This window comes from Podarcis liolepis (genome assembly GCF_965112155.1).
Source record: "Podarcis liolepis genome assembly, chromosome: 4".
NCBI classification, from domain to species: domain Eukaryota; kingdom Metazoa; phylum Chordata; class Lepidosauria; order Squamata; family Lacertidae; genus Podarcis; species Podarcis liolepis.
The window spans coordinates 98,371,190-98,394,792 of NC_139558.1; the positions used below are offsets into that span (position 1 = coordinate 98,371,190).

General features: G+C 47.1%; 1 long non-coding RNA gene across 1 annotated transcript; it reads left to right on the plus strand.

The window, feature by feature from the left end:
* The first annotated feature begins 14 nt into the window (after positions 1-14).
* LOC310705426 lies at positions 15-5,514 on the plus strand. The gene is made up of 2 exons (XR_014525269.1): positions 15-155; positions 4,394-5,514. It is a non-coding gene; the product is annotated as an uncharacterized lncRNA (long non-coding RNA).
* The last annotated feature ends 18,089 nt before the right edge of the window (positions 5,515-23,603 follow it).

Sequence of the window (23,603 nt, forward strand, 5' to 3'; positions counted from 1 at the left end):
CAGCCCCGGGACCTTTCTTTCTCCCCGGCGGGAAGGTGATTTTTGCCCGTTTTCGGCCAGGAAAGGGTCACGGCAGGCAGAGAGTCCGGGGAGACCCAGCCTTCAGCCCCGGCACCTTTTGGTTTGGGAACCGTTCGCTTTCCGGTCTCAGCCAGGTAGGGAAGCGTTTGGTTTCCAGCAGCATTCAGCCCCGGGACCTTATATTATTAAAACGGGGAGAGGGGGCGCAACTTGAATAAAATATTGGGGGGAGACAGGTAAGCCTAAGCCCCGCCCCACATAATCGATCACAAGACACGCACACTATTTGAATGGCAGTGCCTATTAAGGGGGGGAGCTGCCCCCTCCAAATATTTTATTGGGGCAGCCGAAGGGACCTTGACCCCTAGGAGTTGGCTTCTATGTATTAAACGTGTTATGTACTGAAGTTCTCACCCTGGGCCAGGAGGGAAATACTGTAGATAGTTTTCACTCAGGTCCACCTATGCAAATAAGGGATTGAAAGTGACGTTCAGTGATTGGATAGTTACAGAAAGTTGTTACTGTTGCTTTGTAAAAAGGTAAAGGGACCCCTGACCATTAGGTCCAGTCGTGGCCGATTCTGGGGTTGCGGCACTCATCTTGCTTTATTGGCCGAGGGAGCCGGCGTATAGCCAGCATGTGTAGCCAGTCATGTGGCCAGCATGACTAAGCTGCTTCTGGAGAACCAGAGCAGCACACAGAAACGCCGTTTACCTTCCCACCGGAGTGGTACCTATTTATCTACTTGCACTTTGACGTGCTTTTGAACTGCTAGGTTGGCGGGAGCAGGGACCGAGCAACGGGAGCTCACCCTGTCGCAGGGATTTGAACCGCCGACCTGCTGATCAGCAAGTCCTAGGCTCTGTGGTTTAACCCACAGCGCCACCCACATCCCACTGTTGCTTTGTAGTGGAGCTCTATATAAGCAGGCTGGCTGAACCATTCAGTTCAGTTCTGTTCTGGCCTGTGAATAAACAAGAACTGTTTGAAGAATTGCTGTGTCGTCTGATATGTTCACCCACAACTTAACAAAACCTGCATGCATCCAGAGAGGAAAGGGTTACTACCGTAAGCAAGCTTTTGCTGCTTCCCAGGCATCAGCCCCAGCACCTATTTTTCAGACATCTCCCAGCATTCATCCCTGTAGTATGGAAAGATGATGAGTTCAGCTGGGGAACACAGGAAGTTTTGTGTAGCCGTTTAGATCAGTATTGCCAGCACTGGCCGGCAGCAGCAGCAGCTCCAGGATTCCCAGCCCTACCGGGAGATTGAACCTGACACCTTCTGCATGCAAAGCAGATGCTCTAACCACCAAATTACAGCCCTTTCCTGAAGACACAGGAAGCTGCCTAATAATAATAATAATAATAATAATAATTTATTATTTATACCCTGCCCATCTGGCTGGGTTTCCCCAGCTACTGTGGGCAGCTTCCAATAAAACACTAAAATACAATAACCTATTAAACATTAAAAGCTTCCCTAAACAGGGCTGCCTTCAGATGTCTTCTAAAAGGTTGGTAATTAGTTTTCTCTTTGACATCTGATGGGAGGGCGTTCCACAGGGCGGGTGCCACTACTGAGAAGGCCCTCTGCCTGGTTCCCTGTAACCTCACTTCTTGCAGGGAGGGAACCTCCTGAAGGCCCTTGGCGCTGGACTTCAATGTCCAGGCTGAACGATGGGGGTGGAGATGCTCCTTCAGGTCTACTGGGCCTTTGAGGCCATTTAGGGCTTTCAAGGTCAGTACCAACACTTTGAATTGTGCTTGGAAACGTACTGGGAGCCAGTGTAGGTCTTTCAAGACGGGTGTTATATGGTCTTGGCGGCCGCTCCCAATCACCAGTCTAGCTGCTACATTCTGGATTAGTTGTAGTTTCTGGGTCACCTTCAAAGGTAGCCCTACATAGAGCGCATTGCAGTAGTCCAAGCAAGAGATAACTAGATCATGCACAACTCTGGTGAGACAGTCTGCGGGCAGGGAGGGCCTCATCCTGCGTACCAGATGGAGCTGGTAGACAGCTGCCCTGGACACAGAACTGACCTGTGCCTCCATGGACAGCTGTGAGTCCAAAATGACTCCCAGGCTGCACATCTGGTCCTTCAGGGGCACAGTCACCCCATTCAGGACCAGGGAATCCTCCACACCTGCCCGCCTCCTGTCCCCCAAACACAGTACTCCTGTCTTGTCAGGATTCAACCTCCATCCATTAGCCGCCATCCGTCCTCCAACTGCCTCCAGGCACTCACACAGGACCTTCACCGCCTTCACTGGTTCTGATTTGAAAGAGAGGTAGAGCTGGGTATCATCTGCATATTGATGGACACCCAGCCCAAACCCCCTGATGATCTCTCCCAGCAGCTTCATATAGACGTTGAAAAGCATGGGGGAGACGACGAACCCTGAGGGACCCCACAAGTGAGAGCCCAGGGGTCTGAACACTCATCCCCCACCACCACTTTCTGAACAGAGTCAGACTACCATGGACCTCAGTATTGCCCGTTCTGACTGGCATCAGCTCTCCAAGGGCACTTTCTCATCCTTACCTGGGATGCTGAGGACTGAACCTGGAAACTTCTACATGCAAGGCAGGTGTTCTGTTGCTGACCTCCTCCAGCCCTTCCCCAGGAGCCATAAGAGCCCACTCTTTGTCCCCCAATAAAATAATTTGAGGGGAAATCAGAAGAAGTACCAACACTGAAAGACTGGCAAAATAAATCTTTTGAAATGATTGAATTAGCAAAAATGACGTCAACAATTAGAATGCTATCTAATCAAAATCTCAAACAGGAATGGAAATGTGTAGAAGAATACATGACCAAAAGATGCTCCAACAAGAGTTTATTGATATGTATAGATATGTATTGATATGTATAGACTGATTTCACAAAGTTAAGCTAAACTAAGCTAAGCAGATATATAAGACTGAATGTTTAATTATTAAGATACAAAATTACAATCTCAATAATAAAGTTACAGTGGTGCCTCGCAAGACGAAAAGAATCCGTTCCGCGAGTCCCTTCGTCTTGCGTTTTTTTCGTCTTGCGAAGCAAGCCCATTAGCGGCTTAGCGCTATTAGCGGCTTAGCGGGCTTAGCGGATCAGCTGATAAGCGGTTTAGCGGCTTAGCGGATCAGCTGATAAGCGGCTTAGCGGATCAGCTGATAAGCGGCTTAGCGGCTTGGGGAAAAGGGGGGGAGGAAAAAACCCCGCAGGAACTCGCAAGACATTTTCGTCTTGCGAAGCAAGCCCATAGGAAATTCGTTTTGCAAAGCACCTCCAAAACGGAAAACCCTTTCGTCTAGCGGGTTTTCCTTCTTGCGAGGCATTCGTCTTGCGGGGCACCACTGTACATAATAACAAGGAAGTCACGCACGGGTGGAAGGAAGACACAGGGCAAGAAATAAGAAATGGATAAATGTTGGTACATAATGAAATGTGAAAAAGTGGATTTACAAATATAATGTATATGTATCCACATATAATATACATATATATATATGTATATGTATCCACATATAATATACATATATATATATGTATATGTATATGTATATGTATATGTATATGTATATGTATAATGTATATGTATCCATATATAATATACATATATATGTATCCATATGTAAAGATTGCATATATGTATTGCAACATTAATAATAAATAAATTGATGGGCATTGCCATTCAAATGGAGGATGCGCACTGCACCATGTGATCAGTTATGAAGCGCAGGGCTTACTCGCTCCCTCTCCTCCCCGGGGAAGTCCAGGGCAGCACTTTGGGTCTCATTGAAGTCCAGAGAGGGCTTCCCCTACAGACCCTCCAACATTTCTCCGATAAAAATAAGGATATCCTATTCCATAATTAGAGGGACACGGGTGGCACTGTGGGTTAAACCACAGAGCCTAGGACTTGCCAATCAGAAGGTCGGCGGTTCGAATCCCCGTGACGGGGTGAGCTCCCGTTGCTCGGTCCCTGCTCCTGCCAACCTAGCAGTTCGAAAGCACGTCAAAGTGCAAGTAGATAAATAGGTACTGCTCCGGCGGGAAGGTAAATGGTGTTTCCGTGCGCTGCTCTGGTTTGCCAGAAGCAGCTTAGTCATGCTAGCCACATGACCCGGAAGCTGTACACCGGCTCCCTCGGACAGTAAAGCGAGATGAGCGCCGCAACCCCAGAGTCGGCCATGACTGGACCTAATGGTCAGGGGTCCCTTTACCGTTACCTATTCCATAATTATAATTTTACTGAGGTGGACCTCAGTGTCCGGGCAGAACAACAACAATAACACAGTCTTAAGGCAGCTCAATATACAGACTGATAACCTTAATTCTGTCTTCCTCCTTCATATTTTCTTTGCACGGTTTTCTTTACAGGTTTCGAGGCGAAGAGATAACTCAAAAGGTTTGGAATCTGCAGCTTATCAGGAACAGGGACCGGATCCTGTCCTTTACAGCAATATTAGGCTGAAGAGGAGCGACTGGCGCAAGGTCACCCAAGGTCAGCCTAGGTCCTAGGCTGACACTCTAACCACTACACCACACCACCGACCTAGGATAAGCCTAATTGCTTTAGGAATCCAGGGATTTACCAAGTCAGATCATCACTGGTCCACCTCTCTGGGGTTTTCAGATATTCACATTCCATACCTGGAGATGCCAGGAGCCGAACCTGAAATCCGTGGCATGTGAGACAGATGCTCTGCCGTTGGACTGCAACCCTTCCGCGTATAGGCCTTTTATTTCCAGCGAGGCGGAATAAGCTCTGTCAGATGTCGCATCAAGTCTGCCAGCTGGGCTGGGTTGCCAAAACAGACTCTTGAAGAAGGAAATAATATTTCTGAAGCACCTGGTAGCAGCCAAGGAAATCCAACGTATGGAGCTGACCTTGAAAGCCCTAAACGGCCTCGGCCCAGTAGACCTGAAGGAGCATCTCCACCCCCATCATTCAGCCCAGACACTGAGGTCCAGCTCCGAGGGCCTTCTGGCAGTTCCCTCCTTGCAAGAACTGAAGTTACAGGGAACCAGACAGAGGGCCTTCTCGGTGGTGGCGCCCGCCCTGTGGAACGCCCTCCCATGAGACGTCAAGGAAATACAGTGGTACCTCAGGTTACAGACGCTTCAGGTTACAGACGCTTCAGGTTACAGACTCCGCTAACCCAGAAATAGTACCTCGGGTTAAGAACTTTGCTTCGGGATGAGAACAGAAATCGTGCTCTGGCGGCCCAGTGGCAGCTGGAGCCCCATTAGCTAAAGTGGTGCTTCAGGTTAAGAACAGTTTCAGGTTAAGAACGGACCTCCGGAACGAGTTAAGTTCTTAACCCGAGGTACCACTATAGACAACTATCTGACTTTTAGAATACATCTGAAGGCAGCCCTGTTTAGGGAAGTTTTTAATGTTTGATGTTTTATTATGCTTTTAATTCGGTTGGGAGCCACCCAGAGTGGCTGGGGAAACACAGCCAGATTGGTGTGGTTTAAATATATTATTATTATTATTATTATTATTATTATTATTATTATTATTATTACAACTACTACAAACTCACATGTGCACTGTACGTACAATTGAAAGCAGATATGTACCACTTTTAACAGCCAAGGCTTCCCCTAAAGAATCTTGGGAACTGTAGTTCACCCCTCATGGAGCTACCCTTAACAAACTACAGTTCCCAGGATCCTTTGCGGGGACCAGCAGCTGGGAGGGCCAAAAGCGTCTCGGGCCAGGCCTGAGCAGCCTGCTTACATGCACAGCACCACACCGCAGCTCATGAGCAAACAGTGCTCAGCTGGCGCCCTGGCATTTTCAGCTGGTTCCTCTCACCCTGCGGCTTGGGCACCCTGTGGCTGTTCAGACCGCCTTCTCCCTTTGAAGCTGCACCGACTGCAGGCAAAGCAATTACCGCAAACACAATGGGAGAATTTCCGTCGCTCTCTCCAGCGACAGCAGGCGGATAATAGGATCAGTGCTTCAGCCGCCTTCCCTCGCTCAGCAGCCGTCACAGCCTCCGGAGCGCACCATGTGCAGCAGCAGATCACCTTGCGCGAGGTGTCAGGGGGAGCCCAGGAGGTGCTCTGTGAAACGCACACACTCTGCTCTGCAAAATGTCCAGGCCAACGTACGTGTTGTCAATATCTATGTGTGTTTTCTTCCATTTTTTAATCATCACGTTGTAGATTTGGAAGGGGTCATTTAGTACAAGCCCCTGCAAGGCAGGAATCTTTTGCACAACATGGGCTTCGAACCCACAGCCCTGAGGTTAAGAGTTTCATGCAGAAGGCCTTCTCGGTAGTGGCGCCTCCCTGTGGAATATCCCTCCCTTCAGATGCCAAAGAGATAAAGAACTACAGTGGTATTTCGGGTTAAGAATTTAATTCGTTCTGGAGGTCCGTTCTTAACCTGAAACCGTTCTTAACCTGAGACACCATTTTAGCTAATGGGGCCTCCCGCTGCCGCCGTGCAGTTTCTGTTCTCATCCTGAAGCAAAGTTCTTAACCCAAGGTACTATTTCTAGGTTAACGGAATCTGTAACCTGAAGTGTCTGTAACCCGAGGTACCACTGTACAGTCATACCTTGGGTTGAAGTAGCTTCGGGATGAATATTTTCGGGTTGCGCTCCACGGCGACCCAGAAGTAACGGAGTGCGCTACTTCCGGGTTTCGCCGCTCGCGCATGCGCAGACGCTCAAAATGACATCACGCACATGTGCGGAAGCGGCAAAACGCGACCCGCAGACGCGCAGTCACGTCTTACGTTTACTTCAGGATGCGAAGGGGCTCTGGAACGGATCCCGTTCATATCCAGAGGTACCACTGTACACAACTTTTAGAAGTCATCCAAAGGTAGCCGTGTATCAGAAAGTTTTTAATGTTTGATTATTTTACTAGGTTTTATATATGCTGTAAGCCATCCAGAGTGGCTGGGGAAACCCAGCCAGATGGGCAGGGTATTATTATTATTATTATTATTATTATTATTATTATTATTACACTTTACTGACTGAGGTATCCCAGCTATATTTATTACTGATGTTGTGGGTCTGGCAGGGTCAGTCTGGATGATGCCCTGAATCCCTTCCAATTATTTGGGGCTTTTTTGGGTAAAGTTTTTTAAAATTAATATTTCATTTTGCAATGGTATATAAAACAGAGAGAAGCATTATAACACCAGACGGAAATTAAAAGATGAGAAACAAAACTATAAAATAGGCAAGTACAATGAGCACAGTTGCATGTGGGTTGAAATAACAAAGCCCAAGTAAAGACTATCAGTGTTATCTACAGAACAGTAATTTTAATCTTATTATTTATACCCCGCCCATCTCTGAGTTGCCCCCCGATTATCAGATTATCAAGTCTAGTCCCAGATTTGCGAGGTTTGTGATGAGAAATGGTGGTTCTGCTGCACGTGTCCTAAAAGAATGCCAAATCTTATGAAAAGTCTCTGGGGATTCTGATCCTTGTCGAAATCTCAAATTATGGATGATTTTATCCATCATATTCCAGAGTGAGTGGTACCAAGCGCCCCCGGTGTAAGATTTGGGGCTGTTTTCCCTATCTCTTCCAGTTCTTCTGGCCCAATGAGGGTTCGAATCTGAGACAGAAGGCTGCCGAACTACTCAGACAAATTTATTTATATGACAGGGGCCTTGTCACTTAAGTACCGTATTTTGCGCCCCGTAGGACGCTCCGGCCCATAGGACGCACCTAGTTTTTTTGGTGGGGAAATAAAGAAAAAAAAATTATTTTCCCCCCAGGTGCGGGGCTGGAAGAACCAGGTCGAGGAACAGCAGGAAGGCGCGCTCTGCCTCCCCGCTGTCCCCCGAGCTCGTGGGGCTGGCTATGGGGAGAAGTGCGCTGATCCCGGGACTGCAGGCAGGTCTGCGCAGCCACCGGGAGCGGGGCGGGACTTCACGCCCGGCTCCCGGTGGCCGCGCAGAGCTGTGCTGATCCCGGGACTGCAGGCAGCTCTGCGCAACCCTCGGAGCCGGCACCGACCCCTCTCGCTCTCCAGGCTTCAGCGAAAGCCTGCATTCGCCCCATAGGACGCACACACATTTCCCCTTCATTTTTGGAGGGGAAAAGTGTGTCCTATAGGGCGAAAAATACGGTATACTCATCAACATCCCAAAAGAATGAGCAAGGTTACAAGAGCTACAGTGAAGTGGCAACACCCTCCAGACTTTTGGATGGACTTTCCCTCCTACCTACTATTAGGGCTAGGCAATATATCGTCCAAAACTGGTTTGAAGACCACATCATGATTATCGGTTTCACAATTTTTGACTTGGCAATATATTGCAAATCAAGATGTGTGTGTGTGCTGTGCAAAAATCACAAAAAAACCATGAAGCCAGCCAATACCTCTCCATAACTCCATCTTTATTTCAGGCATTGTGATATAGGTAAAAAAGGTAAAGGACCCCTGAACGGTTAAGTCCTGTCAAAGGTGACTATGGGGTTGTGGCGCTCATCTCGCTTTCAGGCCGAGGGAGCCGGCGTTTGTCCACTGACAGCTTTCCGGGTCATGTGGACAGCAGGACTAAACCACTTCTGGCACAATGGGGCACCGTGACAGAAACCAGAGCACACGGAAACGCCATTTGCCTTCCTGCCGCAGCAGTACCTATTTATCTACTTGCACTGGTATGTTTTCGAACTGCTAGGTTGGCAGGAGCTGGGACAGAGCGACGGGAGCTCACCCCGTCACGGGGATTCGAACCGCCAACCTTCCGATCAGCAAGCCCAAGAGGCTCAGTGGTTTAGACCAAAGCACCACCCACTCCCTTCCATTGTGATATATCAGTACATCAGTATATTGTGATGTTTAGCTGGTGATATACAGTGGATGCTCAGGTTGCAAACGTGGTCCGTGCGTGAGGCACGCTCGCAACTCACAGCGCCATGTCTGTGCATGCGCGGGTTGCGATTCGGTGCTTCTGCACATGTTCCGGTACTTCCGGGTTTCGGCGGGTCCATAACCCAAAAAAACGCAACCTGAAGCATCTGTAACCCAAGGTATGACAGTATCACAAAGTTGAAAACCAGATATCACCTCTGTATAGGAGAACAATAGCTTGAGCTTTGTGTGAGAGCTGAGTCGGAAGCAGACAGGAAGCGGGAGACACAGAGACCTGCGTGTTCTGTGCTGGATCCAAAGTTGTGACTAATGGAGAATTAAGATCTGTTGAGGTGTTAATGCTCTGAGCTCCTCCATCTCATGCTCAGGTTGTAAAAGGTAAAGGTAAAGGGACCCCTGACCATTAGGGCCAGTCGTGGCCGACTCTGGGGTTGCAGTGCTCATCTCGCTTTACAGGCCGAGGGAGCCAACGTTTGTCCGCAGACAGCTTCCGGGTCATGTGGCCAGCAGGACTAAACCGCTTCTGGCGAACCAGAGCAGCTCACAAACAGCGTTTACCTTCCCGCCAGAGTGGTACCTATTTATCTACTTGCACTTGGATGTGCTTTCGAACTGCTAGCTTGTATACATGTGTAATAAAAGCATTTATCCTAAAGACACGATTGACCCTGCTTGGCAAGTGCCTGGGACCCCTCTCACTGCTCAGAGACACGGGTGATGTGAACTTTATTTTCTTATAAGCAGCATCTAGGTTTCAGCTTTTCAGCTTTCAATGAAGACAATCTGATTTTCCAGAACTTTTCATGGATAATTTATCTCACTCCCGCTGTTTTCTTTATTGCTGCTTTTTATTATTATTGCTGCTGCTCTTGCTGCTCCCTGTGGTTTGTCTGAATCTTTAAAAATAAATAAATTACAAGCTGCAATTAATAAATAAATCAAAATAGCGTTCCAGCTTGCTGAACAGTAGGATAGAGATTTTAAAATGTGCAGATGACAGCAACCCGAATTGCACCAGTCAAGAAATTTTATCCACCGGACTTCCAACGGGTCTGAGTTTGTGTGGCAGATCAACCTGAAGCATCATGGCATCGCCAGGCGAGCACAGCTCCAGAACTTTTGGCCAAGGAGAGCATGGCACCGAGATAAGCAGGAATGTGATCCGGCGGTGGAATAAGAGGCCTTTTGTTCAGCAAACAAGGTCCGAGTCAGTAGCGGGTTGTTGGGAGAGTCACTCCATCCGAACGGCCTGCGAATAAGATACGGGAATAGAGAATGCATAGGCTCTGTGACTCCCTTGGGAACAAAAAAACATATTAACCCAAGAGATCACTTATCAAGAATGCGACTGTAAAGAGAGGCCTATGAAAGGGATTGATTGATGTCCGGGAGCATGGCGTCCAGGTTTTAATGAATAACAAGATCTTAGCCATTATTGATTAATACTGGGAAAGTCTCTACCGTGTCTGTTGGTTGGGGCACTTTCTGGCTGCTTCCGGGGTCAGGAAAACATCCTGCAATCTGGTATTCCGTCACATCGAATACGCCGAGGTTTTAGTCCTCATGGCTAAGGAGAGCAGCTAAGCCTATTGCTTTCTTTAAAGCAGAGGAGCTGTTCTCCTTTTCCATGTTTTTTTGGTCTTGTCTTTTTTGCCCAAGTTAAATATTTACAGGAGTTACAGCGCAGCTGTAAACAGAGAGATGTTTCAAAGCCATTAGAGAACCGGAGTGGAATCAGCAATGACTGGGAACTGAACCCAAATGCAGTTAATGGGACAAGCTACATAGATATCTCCCATTTTATCAAGCACATCCCAGTAGGACTATTGGCTTATGAGTTCCAGCCTTGCTCATCAAAAAACACTCCTTCCTTCTTACACCTTCCAAAAGGGATGTGTCTGACTGCCAACGTTTTTTCCTGGGTCTTTTATCCAGCTGTGTGATGCAGAAATTAAGCTATTGGCAGTTTTCTCAGCGGGGATAGAAGTAAAAGCTTCACTCACAAGAGTCATAGGAATGTGCAAGCCCACCCACCACAACAAGGTGATTGCCTGTGAGTGCTCCAGTTGGAGAACAGCCTTTCCCAAAGGTGTCATGGGCTTTGAAGACACTCAAACTCAGGACGCAAGGGAGAAACGTGCAAAGAGGAAGGCACGCTTGGCAAATCCACACCGTGATCAACTCCTGCCCGGAAACCTGTGTCCCCACTGTGGAAAGACGTGTGGGTCCAGAATTGGCCTCCACAGTCACTTACGGACTCATTGTTAAAACCATGTTTATGGAAGACAATCTAACTTGGCTACGAGGAAGGAAGGAAGGAAGGAAGGAAGGAAGGAAGGAAGGAAGGAAGGAAGGAAGGAAGGAAGGGCAAAGGTTTGCTTGCTTAACTTCTACACTGCTGTCAAAGGCACAGGAGCACAGTCTATAAAGAAAGTTGACAACTCTAAGCTGGAGGTACGATTGGCCTTCATTTCTGTACATCTTTCTGGGGAGAAGCCCACAAAAGCAACTCAATAATAAGCTGAAGAAACAGTTTAGCAGACTGAAAAGCAGCAGAAGTGATGGGAGTTTCCAGGGTATTGCGCTAAATATCACATGTACCACATTCTGCCTGTCTGGAGAGAAGTCACATGCTCTCCAAACATTCCTCAGATGAAAATAAGGACATTTCTCACTCCCCACCAAGTGGCCCTTTTTTTTTTTTTTTTTTTTTTGCTTATACATTTTTATTAATTTTCATTGATTATACATAAATACAATCTAGATTACATATGTTGCATATACCAAGTGGCCCTTCTTAACACACACACACCCATTTTTGTCCCACCCCCCCTGCCACCAGTATTTCAGCAACAGGACACAGGGCCTCCAAAATGTACAGTGGTACCCTGGGTTAAGAACTTAATTTGTTCTGGAGGTCCGTTCTTAACCTGAAACTGTTCTTAACCTGAGGTACCACTTTAGCTAACGGGGCCTCCTGCTGCTGCCACTGCGCCGCCACTGCGCAATTTCTGTTCTCATCCTGACGCAAAGTTTTTAACCCGAGGTACTATTTCTGGGTTAGCGGAGTCTGTAACCTGAAGCCTCTGTAACCCGAGGTACCACTGTACTGAGAAAACCTCTTTATCCTGGTTTTATTTTATTACATCCTTTGGTAGATTTACAAAAAGGGAAACACACACACACACACACACCAATAAATAAATTTTAGAAAGGGGCAAAAATAGACACAGATGCACAAAGCATTTTTTATTTTAAAAAAATCCAGACTCCTTGCACTCCTCTCCCCTTTTTTCCGCCCAACGCAGCCCTGGCCTCATCCTGCTGACACATCAAGTGGAGCTGGGTCTTGTGTAGAAGAGGACAACAGTAGCATCCATGGAGAGGCAACGGGCTGCTCCTTCGCAGTTGCCATTGCTCAGCACAAGCATCAGCTCATCCTCCTCTCCAAGCTCAGCAGTGCTGGTGTTGGTGGAGTGGGGGGGGGGTCTGTGGTCTAAACCACAGAGCCTAGGGCTTGCTGATCAGAAGGTCAGCAGTTCAAATCCCCGCAACATCTCCGCAGATAGCTTCCGGGTCTTGTGGCCAGCATGACTAAGCCGCTTCTGGCGAACCAGAGCAGCGCACGGAAACGCCGTTTACCTTCCCGCCGGAGCGGTAGCTATTTATCTACTTGCACTTTGACATGCTTTCGAACTGCTAGGTTGGCAGGAGCAGGGACCGAGCAACGGGAGCTCACCCCGTCGCGGGGATTCGAACCGCCGACCTTCTGATCAGCAAGCCCAAGGCTCAGTGATTTAACCCGTAGCGCCACCCGCGTCCCCCTTTACCTTTACCTAAGATCAAATCAGGAGCCAGGATGGTTTTTGTAATTCCGGGACTGTCCTTGGAAAAAGGTAAAGGACCCCTGGACGGTTAACTCCAGTCCAAGGCGACTATGGGTTTGTGGCTCTCATCCTCACCTGATAGACTGGGTGTGTTTTAGAAATTCCTTCTCCACACACAGAGAGAGAGCTGCAAAAATTCAAGATGACCAGCCCTGGCTCAGCAATTTCCAATTACGGATTTCCTCAGCCACAAAAACAGCGAGGCTTCCTGCAAACATTTCTCACTTGAAAAAATATATAATTTCATTTTGGAACTAAAGAGGGGCTTAAGCTGTTTCCTAAGGAGTAAACATCCACTTTTACTCGGCCCCGCCAATTAAATCCTTCAAGCCCTCTGCAATTTCAAAGGAAATTCAGAGCAATTAAATATAAACAGCACAGGCTCTGTCTTCCAACTGATCTCAACCCTGTATGGGAGAAGGAAGGCCGGTTGGCAGGGCAGGGCGAAATTGTACCATCTCCTTTCTAAATGTTTAATGGCATTTGCTTTGCCATTGAATCGGGTTTCATCCCAACCACCTCAATCGGCAATTCCAGATCTTTGCAAACAAAGCAAAGTTGGTCTCTTGGTTGGGACATAAACAGGGAAACCTGAGCATATGTGCAAGGAGCGAACGAGAGCAGGTTTGTGGGGACACTGTCCTGTCCTTGTGCCTTCAGCAAGAGCTTCATCTTCAGAAATCAGCAGAAGATAAGGTTGCCAGACGTCCGGAATACTGCAGCCGCAAGCGAAATGTCCAGGGAAATCCATACTGTTATGTACTGAGTTGAATAGGATTCAGAATGCAGCAGTCTGATTGGTCCTAGAACAATAAGATTCAGAATGCAGCAGTCTGATTGGTCCTAGAACAATAGGGTCCAGAATGCAGCAGTCTGATTGGTCCACAGGAGCCACCCAATCCAGCTCCAGGTGGAAGTGAATCCGCGACCTGATTGGCTTACAGGAGAATCCCAGAATTAGCCAATCATATGGGGCCCATTGTGTAAATAATGTATATAAAGCAGACATTCTGGGGGAACTTCCATTCCTCCTCACCACTATTAGCTGAATAAAGAGCATGAAATCCACTCTCAGCTCCGAGTATATTTCACGTACGTATGGCAACCCATGTCTCCCGTGTCGTTTATGCCGATTTCCCTCAGAAATAGCTCAACAACTTTGGCCAAATTTTTTTTTTAAAAAAAAATCAACACTTTTTCTGTCCAGAAATATGCCTGGTAATGGGTATTGTCACCTGTAGGCGTCTGCCTGGCAAACCAATGTTTACCAAAGGCACAAGGACCGTGGCTACAAAAAACAACAACCACAACCTTTCGTACACCGCTTTGAGGCTTTTTGCAAACAAGCAGTGTATAAATTTTATGAAATAAATAATGATAAATGAATAAAAGACAGCAGCTCTTTCTTCCACTACATGTGCACAGACAATATATTGGGCCAGGATTAGGACCCATCCAAACATCCATGTATAGTTATGATTTGCACTCTTTTTCAAAAAATAGATTTTATTGGAATTTAGAAATAGGTATGCAGAAATTGCAAAACGTGGAGTAATGTGCATTTTGAAAGATGTTTGTGCTGTGGTTCACCTACTGTTTTGCAAAGCGTGGACTGGGCAGGTTTGCCTTACTTTCTTGGGCTCCGTGATCACTGCAGATGGTGACAGCAGCCACGAAATTAAAAGACGCCTGCTTCATGGGAGAAAAGCGATGACAAACCTAGACAGCATCTTAAAAAGCAGAGACATCACCTTGCCGACAAAGTTTCGTATAGTAAAAGCTATGGTTTTCCCAGGAGTGATGTACGGAAGTGAGAGCTGGACCATCAAGAAGGCTGATCGCTGAAGAATGGATGCTTTTGAATTATGGTGCTGGAGGAGACTAAACAATAACAACAACAAAAGGTTAATCTAGATAAAAGCACAACCTAGAAAAAAAGAGAGAGCTAGAAAGGAGGAGGGAAAGATTGACAGGAAAGAAAAGAAAGCAAGCTAAGAAATAAAGAGAGAAAGTAAAAGAAGGAAAATAAAGACCTAATTCATTGTCTATCAGCTATTTATAAACGTTATTCAACTGATCCACTCCAATATTACACCTATCAAAACCACTTTCTATAAACCAACATCATCATCAAGCCCAAATGTCCTTAATTCATTTTCTTTTTCATGCAAAAAGTCGATAAGAGGTTGCCAATCTTTAGCAAGTGTTAACAATGATTTTTCTCTGCTTAAACATTTCTCCATCTCGGCTAAGTCCAATCATTTTAACAGTCATTCCTCCATTGTTGATAAAGATGAGTCTTTTACATCTTTGTGCATATGAAAGTATTTTTTTATTATGCGATTATGATTTGCACTCTTGAGGGCATTATACACGACCCCACTTCAAATACTGTTTGCGCCTGCAAAAGTTTAGGGGCAGACACACCGCTTCGTTCTCAATCCATGCATTCCTGGCAGCTTCCTGCTGAAATCCTGCCACTTTTCCTATGACAAATATTCTGCATTTGTTCCCTTGCTGCTGTTATTGTTGTGCTATAGCGCAAGAGTTCCCCTCCACTGGGGAAGCAGCGCAGAACAACTAAGAAAGCAGAATGACGTGCAGATGCTCCAGTATACAGTGGTACCTCTGGTTACATACTTAAGTTGTTCCGGAGGTCCGTTCTTAACCTGAAACTGTTCTTAACCTGAGGTACCACTTTAGCTAATGGGGTCTCCTGCTGCCGCCGCACCGCCGGAGCACGATTTCTGTTCTCATCCTGAAGCAGAGTTCTTAACCCGAGGTACTATTTCTGGGTTAGCAGAGTCTGTAACCTGAAGTGTCTGTAACCTGAAGTGTATGTAACCTGAGGTACCACTGTACATCCAGCACTAATGCACTATGACCAGGACATTTGCAGGGAAACCAAAATGCTTGTTTACAAAGCTATGGTACTACTAACCTTGTAGTATGCTTGTGAAACATGAACCACTTATAAACGGCATCTCCTCAAAAGATTCCATCAACTATGTCTCCAAAAAAATTTACACATCGCTTGGGAAGACAGGCGAACTAATGCCAGTGTACTGGAAGAAGCAAAGATCACCAGTGTCGAAGCAATGATTCTTCGACACCAACTTCATTGGACTGGTCATGTAGTGCGGATGCCTGATGATCGTCTTCCGAAGCAACTACTCTATTCTGAACTTAAAAATGGAAAGTGTAATGCCAGTGGTCAACAAAATATGTTTAAAGACTGTCTCAAGGCAAATCTTAAAAAATGTAGTATAAACACCAACAATTGGGAAACACTGGCCTGCGAGTGCTCCAGTTGGAGAACAGCCTTTCCCAAAGGTGTCTTGGACTTTGAAGACACTCGAACTCAGGACACAAGGGAGAAACGTGCTAAGAGAAAGGCACGCTCGGCAAACCCTCACCGTGATCAACTCCTGCCCGGAAACCAATGTCCCCACTGTGGAAGGATGTGTGGATCCAGAATTGGCCTCCACAGTCACTTACTTACTCATTGTTAAAACCGTGTTTATGGAAGACAATCTTACTCGGCTACAAGGGATTGCCAAAGGAGAAGAAGACTTTGACCGCATCAATAGCATGTTGCAGAAGATACCCACAAAACACCCATCTGGGGGGACCCTACATTCCATCTCATTTGGAAAACAGAATGCAATATCCTGATGTGAGAAATAGATTCCTCCCGGGATCACTGGCTGCCATTATGTATCTAGCAGGCTTCCTGTCCTTCTAATAAATGTATGACAGGCTGAAATTCAACTGACGAAGCTTTCTCCAGCGCTGAGATTTGGTGCAGGGGGAGTCACACCTGTTGAAATTCTGCTGTCCTACCACCATTGAAAGGACACGGGTGGCGCTGTGGGTTAAACGACTGAGCCTCTAAGGCTTGCCGATCAGAAGGTCGGCGGTTCGAATCCCCGTGACGGGGTGAGCTCCCGTTGCTCGGTCCCAGCTCCTGCCAACCTAGCTGTTCGTAAGCACGTCAAAGTGCAAGTACCGCTCCGGCGGGAAGGTTAACGGCGTTTCCGTGTGCTGCTCTGGTTCGCCAGAAGCGGCTTAGTCATGCTGGCCACATGACCTGGAAGCTGTACGCCGGCTCCCTCAGCCAATAAAGCGAGATGAGCGCTGCAACCCCAGAGTCGGCCACGACTGGACCTAATGGTCAGGGGTCCCTTTACCTTTACCACCATCGAAAGCCACATAAGAAATGCAAAGTGGAGGAAAAGTTTCATCTACTTGCACTGAAGACCTGAGAGAACTGTCAGTGAGGAGGAGTTGACTGTTCTTAGTATGTTTTCAGTCGAAGAGTGTTTCGCATGCAATATCCTCACAACGGCACCAGTGGCGTAGCGTGGGGGGTGCAGGGGGGGCCGGCCACACCGGGCGCAACATCTGGGGGTTAGGGGGCGCAAATCCACGGGTTAGGGGGCGCAAATTACTTGCCTTGCCCCGGGTGCTGACAACCCACGCTGAACGGCACTATAAGGTTGGTCCTCAATTGCTGCATGTTGAGCAGGGAGCAGCCGAAGGAAAGTAATCCATTCTAGTGGATTCTAGTGCCTCGTGGCAGAGACAAGATCTGAGGGAAGGGCTTTCTGATTCATCTGCCAGTCTCTTGGCTGCTCTGCTCCTCTCTTGCCCGTGCATCCAATCTAAGCACTCCTTCCATGCTTCCTCTAATTACCGTATTTTTTGCTCTATGACTCACTTTTCCCCTCCTAAAAAGTAAGGGGAAATGCGTGTGCGTCTTATGGAGCGAACGCAGGCTGCGCAGCTATCCCAGAAGCCAGAACAGCAAGAGGGATCGCTGCTTTCACTGCGCAGCCATCCCTCTTGCTGTTCTGGCTTCTGGGATTCAGAATATTTTTTTCCTTGTTTTCCTCCTCCAAAAACTAGGTGCGTCTTGTGGTCTGGTGCGTCTTATAGAGTGAAAAATACGGTACTTCCTCGCCGTTGTCATGCTTTTGCTTAGTGCAGTTAGCCAGCAGTTACTGGCTTTTGCACAAACAGCAGAAAGCGTGTTGCAACTCCTTGGTTTCTGCTAGACATTAGCTCATGTTCAAAAATGTCCCTTTTGCAATCCGTACCTTGTGACCAAATACCAGGGAACACCCTGACACTGGTGACATAAATCTGGCCTCAACAGGTGCCATGAACTTTCCTGGACCTGCTGGTTTTTAAGGGCTGCAAGCTGTTTCCGCAAAGAATCCGCTAGCTCATTAATTGCAGAGTTTTTTTTAAAAAGGCACATTAAAAGGGTATTTTGCCCTCTCCAAGAAAATAAAATAGGATCATAATTACAGCAGCAAAACTAAATGGTGCACAGATAAAAGAAGTGTTGCAAGTCCACCCTTCCGGCATGACAAATATTAAAGTAGTTCTGATTTGCAGTGTGCTTGTGGTGTCTCAGGCAAGCCCACCATTCAGTTGCAGAACACTTGCTTGGAATGTAGAAGGCTCCACGTTCGAATCCTGGCATCTCCAGGGATGCAGGAAGCTATCTTAGACCAAGTCAAACCACTGGTCCATCTAACTCAGTACTGCCTACACCAGAGATGTGGTACCCATGGGTCTCCAGATGTTGGACTACAACTCCCATCATCCCTTAGCATGGACCTTGCTGACTGGGGATGATGGGAGTTGTAGTCCAACGACATCAGCATGGGGAAGGCTGTATTACACCAAGACGGTCCATCTTCCTGAAAACTTTAATTGGCCTGTAAAGGTGGCAGATTACAAAAGCTGCGGTGGAAGGAACCCTAAACGGCATGTTTTGTCTTGCCTGCTTCACAGACCCGTTCTGGGTTTTTTTTGCAAGATGCCTCTGATGGTCTGGCAGGCGGACAAAAGATGTTATTTGCAAGCAGGCTTGGAGACGTATCATGCAATGTGTGTTCTGAGTGCTCTGTTGCATGAATGAGATTTCCCTGTGCTTTTTTTCTAGCTGGGAACCTTTAATAATAGGGTGGCGGGGAATTCTCCCATTGTTACCTCCGTATGCCGGGAACAAGCAGACCCTTTGAAGTTGTCCTGATTGCACAGTTATTAAAAAGGAGCATGAGAAAGAAAAGAAAAGAAAATACAATACTAGTAATATGAATAAAACAGCACTTGTGAAGAATGAAGCATCACACACAATCTTTGAAAAAGACATTTGCGTTTGTATGTCATCTAAATTTTTGTACGTTTTTGTATTATTAATAATAATGGATATATAATAATAATAATAATAATAATAATAATAATAATAATAATAATAACAACAACAACAACAACAATAATAATTTCTACTTGTTTATTAATGGAATTGAACCCGGAAACTCATCCATGCAAAGCTTGATTGAGCTGCAGTCTCTTCACTTCTGGGCTTCAAGCTGTTTGATCTTGAACGGAGCTGAAGAGTGTTAAGCCACAAGTTCTCTCACGCATTTGCCAATTGCATTTTCATAATTTGCTGTGCCAGTTTAATTATGAAACATCAAAAATTTAGCCGAGAGGTCACAAGCCTCCGGGATCCAAAGTGAGGAATTTGCTGGTGTCGCGTGTGACTCAACCATCACCTCCAAGTCCCCACGGCTAAAGGAAGCCGTCCTCAACAGAGCACACTCCAGATATTTTTGGACTACAACTCCCATCAAGCAGAGCTGGGAGTTGTGAAGAAAGGTTGCAATGCAGTATTGGGGACTTCTGTAGTCTAGACTACAGAAAAGGCAAGGAAGAGGTGACATGATAAAAGGAATGGGCATGTTGTTGTTGTTTAGTCATAGAATCATAGAATCATAGAGTTGGAAGAGACCACAAGGGCCATCGAGTCCAACCCCCTGCCAAGCAGGAAACACCATCAGAGCACTCCTGACATATGGTTGTCAAGCCTCTGCTTAAAGACCTCCAAAAAAGGAGACTCCACCACACTCCTTGGCAGCAAATTCCACTGTCAAACAGCTCTTACTGTCAGGAAGTTCTTCCTAATGTTTCCTAGTCGTTTAGTCGTGTCCGCCTCTTCGTGACCCCATGGACCAGAGCACGCCAGGCCCTCCTGTCTTCCACTGCCTCCCGCAGTTTGGTCAAACTCATGTTGGTAGCCCATCTTGAGAACACTGTCCAGCCATCTCGTCCTCTGTCATCCCTTTGTCAATGTTGTGACACGCATCACTTGGGAAGACAGGCAAACTAATACCAGTGTACTGGAAGAAGCAAAGATCACCAGTGTTGAAGCAATGATTCAACATCAACTTCATTGGACTGGTCATGTTGTGCGGATGCCTGATGATCGTCTTCCAAAGCAACTGCTCTATTCCGAACTTAGAAATGGAAAGCGTAACACTGGTGGTCAACAAAAGAGGTTCAAAGACTCTTTCGAGGCAAATCAAAAAAAAATGTAGTATAAACACCAACAGTTGGGAAACACTGGCCTGAGAGCGCTCCAGTTGGAGAACAGCCTTTCCCAAAGGTGTCATGGGCTTAGAAGACACTCGGACTCAGGACGCAAGGGAGAAACGTGCAAAGAGGAAGGCACGCTTGGCAAACCCTCACTGTGATCAACTCCTGCCTGGAAACCAATGTCCCCACTGTGGAAGGACGTGTGGATCCAGAATTGGCCTCCACAGTCACTTGCGGACTCACTGTTAAGACCATGTTCATGGAAGACAATCTTACTCGGCTACAAGGGATCGCCAAGGAAGAAGAACACAGAAATACCACTACCCTCCACAAAATGCCATGGTTGCCTTGGCCATCTGTCCTGGATGCTTTAGTTGAGATTCATCTGTATTGCAGGGGGTTGGACTAGATGACCCTGGGACCCGCCTTCCAACTCTACAATTCTAGAATTCTGTAGTAGTAATAATAATAATAATAATAATAATAATAATAATAATAATAATAATAATAATAATTTATTGTTTATACCCCGCCTATGTGGCTGGGCTTCCCCAGCCACTCTGGGCAGCTTCCAACAAAATATTAAAATATGTGAAAGATTTCAATTCCCTTTTCCTTTTTCCGATCTGGACCCCTTTACCAAGCATTTTTAAAAGCAAGCTTGCCTCGGCTTCGATGGCATGAACCTGTCAAATTCATCGGCAATGGCCCTTGCCGGTTCTCTCCTGGCTGTCAGTAGGCGGGCAACGGACCTGTCAAGCGATGGCCTTTGTGTCACTGGGCTGCTTGCTCAGAACTGACACCCGTTTCCAGGGCGTCGAAAGCCAGCCATGTGGAATGAAGTGGCAGTCCTGCCCAGGGCAGCTTTCCTGGTCTCAGCGCCGGATTTGGGAAAGTGTGGGCAGTTTCAGCCCAGGGCGGCAAGGCAAGGGAGCACAAAATTGAGAAGATCAATTCGGGGGTGCTGAATTTGGGGCTCGCCAGAGCACACAAGATGACCAAAGTCTGCCCCGGGTGTGTTGGCTGGTAGCTGGTGGGAGTTGGGAGTATGAAGGCTGATTGGTGGTTGGAGGAGAGAGAGCGGTGGGGAGGGCAGAGGAAGAGAGAGCGTGCCCCATAGTGGCTCCCGTCAGGGGCTGCAGAATCAGCTCAGCTTGTTGGCTCCCTCAACCTGAGATGTTGCAAAAGGTGCGTGATGAGTTTCACTCCTGGCAAGATGTGCATGTGCTCTTAATAATAATAATATATAAGCATAAAATACGGTATAAAACGTGAATAACAATAAAATGAAAAATCAATTTAGGGGGAAATCCATCCAATAAACATTAGATGATCCCCAGGGCTAGCTGGCTAAATTAGTCCTACTTGGGCCAGCGAGGAGACCAGGGGAGAATTAGCTGTGGGATCCCAGAGCAGGTAATCTTCATAAAAAGGGGAGGAGGGGAAGGAAGGGGAATAAAAGATCAGGCTAAGTTCAAATTGAAAGCCAGGCAGAATAGCTCTGTCTTACAGGCCCTGCGGAAAGAAATCAGATCTTGCAGGGCCCTGGTCTCCTGGGGCAGAGCATTCCACCAGGTCGGAGCCATCACTGAAAAGGCCCTGGCCCTGGTGGGGGATAATCTGACTTCCCTAGGGCCCGGGACCTCTAAACTATGGTTGTTCATGGACCTTAAGGTCCTCTGCGGGGCAGACCAGGAGAGGTGGTACCGTAGATACGAGGGCCCTAAGCCACCTCTTCTTAATGGAGGAGAGATGCCCCTGAAGGCAGTTGAATACATCTCTGAAATACCCAATGCAATTCTGGGCTGCATCAATAGGAGTATAGCATCTAGATCAAGGGAAGTAATAGTGCCACTGTATTCTGCTCTGGTCAGACCTCACCTGGAGTACTGTGTCCAGTTCTGGGCACCACAATTCAAGAAGGACACTGACAAACTGGAACGTGTCCACAGGAGGGCAACCAAAATGGTCAAAGGCCTGGAAACGATGCCTTATGAGGAACGGCTAAGGGAGCTGGGCATGTTTAGCCTGGAGAAGAGGAGGTTAAGGGGTGATATGATAGCCATGTTCAAATATATAAAAGGATGTCACATAGAGGAGGGAGAAAGGTTGTTTTCTGCTGCTCCAGAGAAGCGGACACGGAGCGATGGATCCAAACTACAATAAAGAAGATTCCACCTAAACATTAGGAAGAACTTCCTGACAGTAAGAGCTGTTCGACAGTGGAATTTGCTGCCAAGGAGTGTGGTGGAGTCTCCTACTTTGGAGGTCTTTAAGCAGAGGCTTGACAACCATATGTCAGGAGTGCTCTGATGGTGTTTCCTGCTTGGCAGGGGGTTGGACTCGATGGCCCTTGTGGTCTCTTCCAACTCTATGATTCTATGATTCTATGATTCTACCCATCAGGGCAATCCCTTTATTCGGCCAAGGAAAATGTCACCAAAGAGTGTGGAAGCCAGTGGACTCTGGTGCATTAGGATAAATGGGGTGTTGCCCCTGAAACCTCAGCTGGCCACTGCCTCCCTGCTTCATTGCTTGCAACCAGTCCAAAGGGCCGCACTGGCCCCCAATTTCCTCCTCCTCCTCTGCCCCATTGCAGAACTCAGCTGGAACAAGCCCTGGTTTAACCTCCGAGCAAACTTGGTGCAAGGATGCTCGATAAATAGGTCGGCGGGAGCAGGCCTTCGCTGCAGAGGCTGTCACAAAGAACACCCAGCATGCGTGTCTGGCAGATAAAACACGTGGATCAAAGACATCATCGTGTAATTGCGGTTCGGAGTCAACTAAAAAAGGGGGGGGGGGACAAAAACCATCCAGGGATTTAAACTCTGCTTCATCAGGTAAACAGGAAACACGCGGGGAATGTCTATCCTTTCTGCGCTCCCTGAAAAACCATTTTTAATTCCTGCTTACATAAAACCAATCCTGCTGTTTCCGCTGCCTCTCTCCCACCTCTCTGAATTCCGCATTCTCTCTCTCTCTCTTTTTACAGCCACCGACTGAATGTCAGCAGAACATAATTCCTTTAATGAGTGTGCAGAGATACATCAGCTGACTGGGGTTTACCTCGGCAAAGTCTGGCAGGTCACAGGGGGTCAAATTCTGCAGCAGGCGGGTGTTTAATCCCAGCCTTTTATAGGACACGAGACTCGGCAGCCCAAGTGTGTGTGCATCCCAAGGGGAAAGGGCTTTTCTTTCCAGGAAAGGACTTCTGCAATGAATAAGGGGCAAAGATGGTCTGGGGTCTCTAGATGAGTTTGGCAGTGGGGATTAAAGGGCGTATAGGGAATTCGGGTTTACACATTTCGAGTAGTAGTAGTAGTAGTAGTAGTAGTAGTAGTAGTAGTAGTAATAATTTATTATTTATACCCTGCCCATCTAGGGACGCGGGTGGTGCTGTGGGTTAAACCACAGAGCCTAGGACTTGCTGATCAGAAGGTTGGCGGTT